This window comes from Callorhinus ursinus, unplaced genomic scaffold (assembly GCF_003265705.2).
Source record: "Callorhinus ursinus isolate GAN/ISIS: 27379988/994484 unplaced genomic scaffold, GSC_fseal_2.0 scaffold348, whole genome shotgun sequence".
Taxonomy (NCBI): Eukaryota; Metazoa; Chordata; class Mammalia; order Carnivora; family Otariidae; genus Callorhinus; species Callorhinus ursinus.
This window is the reverse complement of record NW_027397403.1, coordinates 1-12451: the sequence shown is the minus strand read 5'-3', so window position 1 is coordinate 12451 and position 12451 is coordinate 1. Positions and strand designations below refer to the sequence as shown.

General features: G+C 41.6%; 1 pseudogene; it reads left to right on the top strand.

Moving 5' to 3' along the window:
• LOC112818586 (annexin A3 pseudogene) overlaps window positions 1-8355 on the top strand; it is a 21656-nt pseudogene extending 13301 nt beyond the window's left edge.
• The last annotated feature ends 4096 nt before the right edge of the window (window positions 8356-12451 follow it).

The following is a 12451-nucleotide window of genomic DNA, read 5'->3' as shown; positions in this document are numbered from 1 at the left end:
CCATTTGCAATGACGTGGATGGAACAGGAGGGTGTTATGCTGAGTGAAATAAGTCAATCAGAGAAAGACATGTATCATATGACCTCACTGATATGAGGAATTCTTAATCTCAGGAAACAAACTGAGGGTTGCTGGAGTGGTGGGGGGTGGGAGGGATGGGGTGCCTGGGTGATAGACATTGGGTAGGGTATGTGCTATGGTGAGCACTATGAATTGTGCAAGACTGTTGAATCACAGATCTGTACTTCTGAAACAAATAATGCAACATATGTTAAGAAAAAAGAAAAAGAAGAAATTAGCAGGAGGGGAAGAATGAAAGGGAGTAAGTCAGAGGGGGAGACGAACCATGAGAGACGATGGACTCTGAAAAACAAACTGAGGGTTCTAGAGGGGAGGAGGGTAGGGGAATGGGTTAGCCTGGTGATGGGCATTAAAGAGGGCACATTCTGCATGGAGCACTGTGTGTTTTGCAGAAACAATGAATCATGGAACACTACATCAAAAACAAATGATGTAATATATGGTGATTAACATAACAGTAAAAAAACTCACAAGAGATAAATACCTAAGAGACAAAAATACATTCAAGTCAACAAGTAATTAATGACAACTACTATAATCTTAATTTTAACAATTTAATGTAGATATCATTTTTCTTTATTTGCTTTTATAATATATTTATTATAATGTGTTATAATAATTGTATTTTGCATACTTGTATTTATAAGATTAATAAGTTATTATTAATATTAAATATAATCATAAGTAACAACCTTCATTTGCCCAACACAGTCCTTACTGTTCTGCATGTAGTACATTATTTAATCTTCATAACCCTATGAGATAGTTGCTGATTTTTCCTGTCTGCAGATGAGGAGCTGGGAAACAACGGTAGGAGCACTGACTCCGGGGCTCACAGGCAGGACATGGGGGGCCTGGAAATAGCACAGGAGGCCTGGCTCTGCTGTGCGCTGTAGCCTCTGTGAGCCAGCCTCCTCTTTGCCGCACCTAAAGCACACGGAGAAGCTCGTCTCTGAGGGAGACGCTTCATGGACACCCGGTGTAAACAGAGACCCTCAGCTTCCTCGTTATCAGACAGGTGCCCAGAACTTCCTCAAACAACGTGATGCTGTGTGGGAGCCATCAGGTTGGTAAGAACTTCGCTGTCAGATAACACAGGATGGACAGTGTTTATGGGGAACGTGGATGTGTGTTTCCCGGGACCAGCAACCCTGGGATGAGATTCCCAGGGAAATGCTTACTCCCAGCGTGCAGAGCCCCTGAGCTGTTGGTGACAGGCTTACTGGTGAAGCCAGCCTGGGCAGCAATACAAGTGTCTGTCACTGTGAGTGGATAAATTAAAGCAGTGGCTTGGGCCAGGGGCACCAGGAGCAGCACCGAGGAGCAGTGAACTGGAGGACAGACAGATGGACAGACATGGATTGATAGGAATGCTATGCCATTTATATAAACGTAATATGCATTATTCACAAGCAAATCTCTATAGTTTTCACAGGTACCTAAGAGACCAAACATATCAGTCGATCCTCTCAGTTGAGGTTAGGAAATGGGGGTCGTGCAAGGATGAGCCATTTTCCCAGAAGTACCAAGCACACTGAGTACAGAGTTGGAAAAACAGGTTTCCTGGCTAGTATTTCTGGGCCCTTCCCCTCACTAAGCTGATCTTTGCTGTAATAGACTACACTTACATGGGCTCCAATACAGACTATAGGATGTGTCATACCTATAATGGCCAGCAGGGGGAGCTAGAAGTCAGTATAAGTAACAAGCAAAATACTGTAGTTTCTAAGTGGGAAGCTTGTTACTGAAAACAAATGGAAGTCTAACAAGATCACATTTGCATTCAAAGCAACAGCTCAGTGAGGACAGAAATCAATCCCTGAGTCACAAACATCTAAGCAGGTTGCATAGGACACAGGCTTTGAGAGCCTGGTTGGCTTGAAGCTCTTGGTGTGCTCTTTTTTAGCTGGGCAATCTCAAGTAAATTACCTAACCTCCCTAATCCTCTGTCTCATCTGCAGAATAGGATGAGTATCACCTGCTTTATGCTTGCAGGGAAGGAATCAATATGCACAATGTTTCACATTCAATAAAGTATATTTGTTATTATTCAGTGATTTGTTATGACCTTTAAAAAGTTAGTCTGGTTTCTAGGCCCCGCCTTGACTCTTCTGGAAACTGTCCTGGGCCAGCCCTGCCACAACACTAGCAGGAGATGGGGTTGCTTTCTGGGAAGCTGTGGGGCAGCATCGAGGAGCACCGGGCCCGGGAGCAGGAACTAGGCCCTCGTCTGGCTTTCTCTCTCCTCCACCGTCAACCCCTATTTTTAGTCCAGTGTGTTGAGTCGTGATTTGCATAAAGTCACGTTTCCTTCCAAGTCTCAGCCCAGACTGACTACATGAAAATCCTATTCAATTTAAAAAAAAAAAAAAAGAAAATCCTATTCATTGACAGTTTCTCCTCATCTTCTATGCAAGAAGCAGAGTATGTAATTCAGTTTTATTAACACTCTTGTACGAAACTTCTAAAGCATTCACATGATACATTATTTCATACATATATATTAAACATAGCATCTTCCAGGCATTTCTCCAAGTGCTCTTGATACAGAGGTATGCGCCCTCACAAAGCTCATTAAGAACACAATGGACCAGCCACCCTGTGGTCAGAAAACAATATATAGAGAGAGACCCATTTACAGGTCATGAAATCGTAGGACAGTCATGATCAACAGACTATCTCTCATACTGTTCCTAGGTAGCACGTCACAGCCAGCTGAGATAGAACTATAAGCACTAGTGTGTGTGATGACCTTGTCCCTGAGACAGTAATGTTGGTGACAGTTCTATCACTGCCATCATCGTTCAGATGTCTTGACATATAATAGATGTGATCATCAGGAGAAGCCAAAGGAATAAATGTACATTTCTGAACTTGGACACATCCCGCCACCATCCCGAGCACAGACCCACAGGCCTGCAACCCACAGGCCCCAGGAGACCAGACAAGAGGACCAGAGAGAAGAAAGGGACAATGGACGGAAGAGGCTCATATGAAGACAGTGCCGAGAGCAGCAGACTGTGGTCATCAGAGAGATGACACAGATGGAATGACATAGAATTTAAAGTAGCTACTGTGGCCATGAAAAGAGAGGTAGAGAGATAGAGATAGAATGTGAAATAGTAAGAGAGATGTCAATAGATGAAGGAACTAGGGAGTAGAGATGGGCAGACAGACGTCGGGAGACAGAAGTACAGAGACAGATGAGAGACATAGAGAGAGACACACAGAGAGAGAGAGATCAGGAGGAGACAGAGGAGAGATAAAGAGAAAGAAAGCAGGAAAAGGAGACCCAGCTAGAACAGGAGACAGAGAGAGAAAGACTCAGAGGGACGGACAGCAACAGGACAGGAGACAAAGAAAGAGCGTGGACACAGCCATGGGGGTGGAGGGAGGTGGGGGAACAGTGGGGGAGGGGCACAGAAGGGCAGCGGGAGCAGCGCCAGTGCCGGCGAGGGAGCTGGGGACCCCCTAGGACACGTCTCTGGTCCAGTGTCTCATTAGAGGGTGCCTGGGGGTGATTTCCAAATTCTCGAATTGTCTCTGATTTCTCCTGCACTTAGCTGTGGTAATAATTCCATAGAGAAGAGCTGTCATTCATAAGCTCTGTGTAGCCTGAAACAGAGTCTGTATGGAAATGGACGGGTAAGTGGTTGATTCTTTTATGATTATGTTATTTCTGTTTTCAGTCATTTCTCAACTGCCGCCTGATACTTGTGGTAAGAAAGGGTATTTGATACCACGACATAGACCCTTGGAGTGCTCGCGTCTGGATTATTACTGCTTTCTTTTCTTTTTCTTTTTTTCCAGTGGGTAGCTAAAGAGTATTTTTTAGAGGAAAGATTCAAATTATATCCTATAGAGTTTGTACTAAACGTGAAAAATTATATATTTGCATTTTTCCCTTACACTGAAATCTTTCTAATACTATCAACATGAATTTATAAAAATATACATGTAAACAACATTATAATCACCACTAACAGCATAAGGCCCGGAGGATGAAATTTAAGATTTTTCCACTCCCTCTCACCCCACACCGTTTCTAGGGTCCCCTGGGCTCCATGAATAAAGTCTAGTGCCAACAGTTCACACTTTTCAATGCTGTAGCCTATGATTTCTTTTAACAGTTTGGTGGAGGATATTTGTCTTATTTTTTTTTATTTTAAGAATTTTCCTTGAGGCACCTTGGTGGTTCAGTCGGTTAAGCATTGGACTCTTGATTTACACTCAGGTCATCATCTCAGGGTTCTGGGATTGAGCCTCACATCAGGCTCCACACGCAGTGCAGTCTGCTAGAGATTCTTTCTCCCTCCCTCTCCCTTTGCTCCTCCCCCAGTTTGTGGTCTCTCTCTCTCTCTCCCTGAAATTAATTAATTTTTTTAAAAAAGAATTTTCTTCCTACTCTAGAGTGACAGCAGTTTTACTTTCTTAATTTTGGAACCATGAGACTTCCATCCCAGCAAGGATTTTCCAGGACTGTAAGACACTGAGCTTGCCTGGGAGCATCTGCTCTCCGAGCTGCTCCTGAGGCAGCCTCCTGTCCCACGCACATGGGGTCCCTGAGCAAAGGACGGTCACCCCGAGTCCCTGCGCTTCCTCACCTCCCAGCTTCTGTGATGACACTTATTTGTACTCTTTTTTTAAATTTTTTATTGTTATGTTAATCAACATATATTACATCATTTGTTTTTGATGTAGTGTTCCATGATTCATTGTTTGTTCATAACACCCAGTGCTCCATGCAGAATGTGCCCTCTTTAATACCATTATCAGGCCAACCCATCCCCCTACCCTCCTCCCCTCTAGAACCCTCAGTTTGTTTTTCAGAGTCCATCATCTCTCATGGTTCGTCTCTTTTTGACAATAGCCATTCAAACAGGTGTGAGTGATATCTCGTTGTGGATTTGATTTCTTGTAACTTATGTCCCAAATACTGTATAACACATTGTGCTTTTTCCCCATTAACTCTGGCAACCCTATGTGAGGCAAACTTTTGACTTTAGAGGAACAGAAATCCTCTGTCAAACGGATTTGCTATGTGGTCACGTGCACACACACACATTTAGCTTTTTGAGGAAAGCCAAAGCGGACCAATGTAACCGATCCTAATTTCTTCTAATAAAGCAGGTTCAGTGATTATCAGAATTGATAATCTTTTTAGAGGAGTCCTTGGTGAAGAATGTCCAAAAGCCTGTCATTCTCTGTTGCCTGACAATACTCATGTGTGCTTCATAGATTCTATTATTTTCATGGTTACAAAATTGAAGTTAATGTCTGAAAGGGACCTGGCCCCATGCCTGATGGGAGGTGGGCGCTCTGCATGTAGTGACTAAGTTTGAAATGCCAGGTCCACTCAATGAGAGGTGCGCACAGTAGAGAGAAGGGGGTGGGGGTTCTAATCCCACCTCAGCTGCTCATGGTCCTATCATATTGAATGAGTCTCCTGCATTTAGGGAGCTGTTTTCTCTAAAGATAAGGAACAATGAGGCTTCTGGAAGGAAGGCTTTCCTTTTGTTGGGGAAAGACCTTCCTCTAGCCTTTGGTCCTTTAGCTGGACTTAGAATCAAATTGATATGAGACAGATTAACAGAAGAAAATCAAATTTAATAGGTAGACATATGAGGAGTCCACAAAAACACAGAAATTCTAAAGACAATGAGGCAACAGGAAGCTTATTTGAGCTAAGAAGAGAGGCAGGGTCTGAGGACACAAAGGGGCCAGGAGCAGGAAGGTGAGAGGAAGTGTTAGGAAGAACAAGGTTGCCCAGTTATGCAGATGAGTTCCAGTGCAAATTTCTAGTGTAAATTTCTGCAGTTCGGGGGGAGGCAGAAGCTTTTCCTGCATCTGCTGGGTTTTGTTGATTTTAACTCAGAATAATCTTTAACTCAGAATAATCTGAAGTGGTCCATCACAGGCAGCCTGCCCTGGGCCCCTACACTTTTCATCTTTAAGTTCTAAGTTTCTGTGATTCCATAGCAAAGTGTAATTCCCCAGCATGACACTAACGACTTGGTTTTAAACGTGAGGCTATTTGTCTAACAAAGGGAAATTATTTTTTAACCGTTTTTTCAACACATAGTGTTTTAAAGGTATAAGTTGAAGATAAAAGAAAGAGTATTTTACCCACAGTCCTCTCATCAAAATATATCAATGACTTTACTGTTTTGGGTTTTCTGGCCTTGTCCAGTTCACTAAGTGTTGACAGCACATGTACATCTAATTTATTCCCTGTGACTAAGGGAAGAAGTCAAACTGGAATAGATCTCAGATGCTCCATGGTCAGAAGGGAGCTGTCCCAGGTCACGGAAAGCCCGCTGGCCTCTCAGAGGTTCAATGGAAAGGTCCAAGCTTCAGCACCTGGCTCTTTGCACAGGGTCTGCCTGAGTCCACACCTGCTCTGACCCCCGTCTCTCCCCTGGGGCTGAGGTCTGGGGCCTTCAGAGCAGTTTCATTCATGGCAGCAGCGGGATGACCTGGGGGGACAGAAAGTGCTGCTCCTTCAAGAGCCACCTGATTTCTTTCTTCCTGGAGACCATGGGGTCTTGCTCACAACTCTCCACTCTCACATGGGGGCGGGGGGCGGGGCGGAGACTTGGCTACTCTCTGTGCTGCTCAAGAGTTTTCGCCTTTATAAACATGTGTCAATTTCAGAGAGATATACCCTTTTGGCACCACTTAGAGAAGAGCACAGAAGTACCACGGGAGGACGAGACTGAGGACAGGAAGACAATTGTCACCTGCTGACATGTATTTCCAGGCCCAGGATGGAGGCAATCTTGCCTGGGGTGCCAAGTCAGCAAACTGAACTGAACTGAACTTTTCTGTCCCTGTAAATGCTGCCCTTGACCAGAAACACAGTATATCCCAGCCAGCCAGGCCCCAAACATGAGGAATCTGTCATGATTTCCCTGTTATAAATAAGATCAGATATGCAACCCCAGCCAATCATCCTAAGCCAAACACTATCTCCTCATTCCCTGATTGACCTGCTAGCCTTGTAAGGAAATTCCTGCCCTCCCAGCAGGTCCTGCCTGTTCCCTCTGGCCCAAATCCCTGGAGCAGAGTGTTCCCCTGCTTATGAGACACCGAGCTCCCCAATCCATGGATAGTTCTCCTTTGAATAAAGGACATCAAGGTCTACAGATTAAATTGTTTTACTTTTGTCATTTGACACACCCAAGAGAGTATTTAGCAGACTTCGTTACACACTAAGGCTGGTCATGGCCAACAGGTGTTTGAATAGAAACAATAATTGAGAGAAACAGAGGTTTGAATGCTGACAATGTGACATAAAATTTATTTTCATTAAACAATAGATGGTTGAGGATTATCTCCCAAAAAATAAGATTTTCATATTTTCTCATTTTTTTCATATTTTCTCTCTGGCCACTTTAAGCAACTCATGGTGGCCCTTGTGACTCCTCTGGCTGTGTTTGATGCAAAGCAGCTGAAGAAATCCATGAAGGGCACTGGAACAAGTGAACATGCACTGATTGAAATCTTAACCACCAGAACGAGCAGGCAGATGAAGGAGATCTCTCAAGCCTACTACACAGTATATAAGAAGAGTCTTGGAGATGACATTAGTTCTGAAACATCTGGTGATTTCCAGAAGGCTCTGTTGACTTTGGCAGATGTCAGAAGAGATGAGAGTATGAAAGTGGATGGGCTGCTGGCCAAAAAGGATGCCCAGATTCTCTATAATGCTGGGGAGAACAGATGGGGCACAGATGAAGATAAATTCACCGAGATCCTCTGTTTAAGGAGTTTTCCTCAACTGAAACTGACATTTGATGAATACAGAAATATTAGCCAGAAGGACATTGAGGACAGCATAAGAGGATAATTGTCTGGGCATTTTGAAGACCTACTTCTGGCCATAGTTCATTGTGCCAGAACCATGCCTGCCTTCTTAACTGAAAGACTGTATCAGGCTTTAAAGGGTGCTGGAACCAATGAGTTTACTCTGAACGAAATAATGGTGTCCAGATCAGAAATAGACCTTCTGGACATTCGAGCAGAGTTTAAGAAGTATTATGGTTATTCCCTATATTTGGCAATTAAATCGGATACTTCTGGAACTATGAAATCACACTCTTAAAGATCTGTGGAGGAGATGACTGAGTCAAGAACATAATTTCCAAAGGTCGCTGAGCCAACGATGGGCCTTTCCAATGGCTCTGCTTACTCCTTTCTCAGAGTATTTAAAATTACAAGCAAGTGCAAACAGCAAATTGTTTTCCTAACAGACATTTTCATCATTCCATAATAACAACAAAAAGTGATTATAGTAGAGCACCTAAGCATCATGTAGTAATTCATAAATGAAATTTTTAAATGGTATGAGGATCTGCTAATACAATACAAGTTATTTTTCTGCTTAGGAAGTGAGAATCTTTGTAGAATTCTAACACATTTAATGTGTAATCAGAGTCAATAAAATTTGTAGCCTTTGTGGAAAAAATATATATATATGAGCAAAATCTAGTGTGTGGCACTGATCTATGCACCAGCCTGATCATATTTGATCATATTCTGTTTTTGTTTTTTTGGTTTTTATCTTTTTCTTTTTCTTTCTTCTTTTTCTTTTCCTTTCTTTTCCCCCGGTTTAAGGTCTCCTCTGATTTGTTTAGTGTACATTTTCCTGGGGTCATTGTTAACCCTGTTAGCATTTTGTTCTCTCATTCATTTCTTCTCCTCTGGACAAGAGGACAAGATGGAAAAAAATCACCTCAAAAAAAAAAAAAAAAGAACAAGAGGCAGTACCAACAACCAGGGACCAAATCAATACAGACATTAGTAAGATGTTGGAACTAGAGTTCAGAATGATGATTTTAAAGATACTAGCTGGGCTTGAAAAAAGCAGGGAAATTATTAGAGACACCCTTCCTGGAGAAATAAAAGAACAAAAATCTAACCAAGTCGAAATCAAAAAGGCTATTAATGAGGTGCAATCAAAAATGGGGGCAATAACAGCTAGGATAAATGAGGCAGAAGAGAGAATTGGCGATATAGAGGATCAAATGATGGAAAATAAAGAAGCTGAGAAAAAGAGAGATAAACAACTACTGGATCACGAGGGCAGATTTCGAGAGATAAGCGATAAAATAAGACTAAATAACATTAGAATAATTGGGAGCCCAGAAGAAGAAGAAAGAGAGAGAGGGGCAGAAGGTATATTGGGGCAAATTATAGCAGAGAACTTCCCTAATGTGGGGAAGGAAACAGGCATCAAAATCCAGGAGGCACAGAGAACCCCTCTCAAAATCAATAAAAATAGGTCAACACTCTGATATCTAATAGTAAAACTTACGAGTCTCAGAGACAAATAGAAAACCTTGAAAGCGGCTTGGGAGAAGAGGACCATTCTACAATGGTAGAAACATTAAATTGGCAACAGACCTATCCACAGAGACATGGCAGGCCAGAGAGGACTGGCATGATATCTTCCGAGCATTAACGAGAAAAATATGCAGCCAAGAATACTATATCCAGCTAGGCTGTCATTGAAAATTGAAGGGGAGACAAAAACCTTCCAGGACAAACAAAAACTAAAGGAATTTGCAAACACGAAACCAGCCCTACAAGAAATATTGAAAGGGGTCCTCTAAGCAAAGAGAGAGCCTGAAAGCAGCATAGACCAGAAAGGAACACAGACAATGTACAGTGACAGTCACCTTACAGACAATACAATGGCCCTGAATTCATATCTTTCAAAAGTTACCCTGAATGTAAATGGGCTAAATGCCCCAATCAAAAGGCACAGGTTAACAGAATGGATTAAAAAACAAGACCCATCAATATGCTGTCTGTAAGAGACTCATTTTAGATCCAAAGACACCCCCAGATTGAAAGTGAGGGGGTGGAAAATGATTTATCATGCTAAAGGACACCAAAAGAAAGCTGGGGTGGCAATCCTTATATCAGACAAGTTAGATTTTAAAACAAAGACTGTAATAAGAGATGAGGAACGACACTATATCCTAATTAAAGGGTCTATCCAACAAGAAGATCTAACAATTGTAAAGATCTATGCCCCGAACATGGGAGCAGCCAATTATATAAGGCAATTAATAACAAAAGCAAAGAAACACATTGACAACAATACAATAATAGTGGGGGACTTTAACACCCCCCTGACTGAAATGGACAGATCATCTAAGCAAAAGAACAACAAGGAAATAAAGACTTTAAATGACACACTGGACCAAATGGACTTCACAGACATATTCAGAATATTCCATCTCAAAGCAACGGAATACACATTCTTCCCTAGTGCCCATGGAACATTCTCTAGAATAGATCACATCCTAGGTCACAAATCAGGTCTCAACCAATACCAAAAGATTAGGATTATTCCCTGCATATTTTCAGACGACAGTGCTTTGAAACTAGAACTCAGTCACAAGAGGAAAGTCGGAAAGAACTCAAATACATGGAAGCTAAAGAGCATCCTACTAAAGAATGAATGGGTCAACCAGAAAATTAAAGAAGAATTAAAAAAATTCATGGAAACCAATGAAAATGAAAACACAACTGTTCAAAATCTTTGGGATACACCAAAGGCAGTCCTGAGAGGAAAGTATATAGCAATACAAGCCTTTCTCAAGAAACAAGAAAGGTCTCAAATACACAACCGAACCGTACACCTAAAGGGGCTAGAAAAAACAGCAAATAAAGCTTAAACCCAGCAGGAGAAGAGAAATTATAAAAATCAGAGCAGAAATCAATGAACTAGAAACCAAAAGAACAGTAGAACAGATCAATGAAACTAGGAGCTGGTTTGTTGAAAGAATTAACAAGATTGATAAAACTCTGTCCAGACTTATCAAAAAGAAAAGAGAAATGACCCAAATCAACAAAATCATGAATGAAAGAGGAGAGATCACAACCAACACCAAAGAAATACAAACAATTATAAGAACATATGATGAGCAACTCTATGCCAGCAAATTAGATAACCTGGAAGAAATGGGTGCATTCCTAGAGATGTATCAACTACCAAAACTGAACCAGGAAGAAATAGAAAACCTGAACAGACCTATAACCACTAAGGAAATTGAATCAGTCATCAAAAATCTCCCAAAAAACAAGAGCCCAGGGCCAGACGGATTCCCAGGGGAATTCCACCAAACATTTCAAGAAGAATTAATACCTATTCTTCTGAAACTGTTCCAAAAAATAGAAAAGGAAGGAAAACTTCCAAACTCGTTTTAGGAGGCTACCATTACCTTGATCCCCAAACCAGACAAAGACCCCATCAAAAAGGAGAATTACAGACCAATATCCTTGATGAACATGGATGCAAAAATTCTCACCAAAATACTAGCCAGTAGGATCCAACAGTCCATTAAAAGGATTATTCACCACGACCAAGTGGGATTTATCCCTGGGCTGCAACGATGGTTCAACATCCGCAAATCAATCAACGTGATACAATACATTCACAAAAGAAAGAACAAGAATCATATGATCCTCTCAATAGATGCAGAAATAGCATTTGACAAAGTACAGCATGCTTTCTTGATCAAAACTCTTCAGCGTATAAGGATAGAGGGTACCTACCTTAATATCATGAAAGCCATCTATGATAAACCTACAGCAAATATCATTCTCAATGGGGAAAAGCTGAGAGCTTTTCCCCTAAGGTCAGGAATGTGGCAGGGATGTCCACTCTCACCACTGCTATTCAACATAGTATTAGAAGTCCTAGCCACAGCAATCAGACAACAAAAAGAAATCCAATGCATCCAAATCGGCAAAGAGGAAGTCAAACTCCCACTCTTGGCAGATGATATGATACTGTATGTGGAAAACCCAAAAGACTCCACCCCAAAACTGCTAGAACTCATACAGGAATTCAGTGAAGTAGCAGGATATAAAATCAATGCACAGAAATCAGTGGCATTCCTATACACCACAACAAGACAGAAGAGAGACAAATCAAGGAGTCGATCCCATTTACAATTGCACCCAAAACCGTAAGATATCTAGGAATAAATTTAACCAAAGAGGCAAAGGATCTGTACTCAGAAAACTATAAAAGACTCATGAAGAAATTGAGGAAGACACAAAGAAATGGAAAAACGTTCCATGCTCATGGATTGGAAGAACAAACATTGTGAAGATGTCAATGCTACCAAGAGCACTCTGCACATTCATTGCAATCCCCATTAAAATATCATCCACTTTTTTCAAAGAAATGGAACAAATAATCCTAAACTTTCTATGGAACCAGAAGAGACCCTGAATAGCCAGAGGAATATTGAAAAAGAAAAGCAAAGCTGGCGGCATCACAATTCCGGACTTCCAGCTCTATGACAAAGCTGTCATCATCAAGACAGTATGGTACTGGCACAAAAACAGA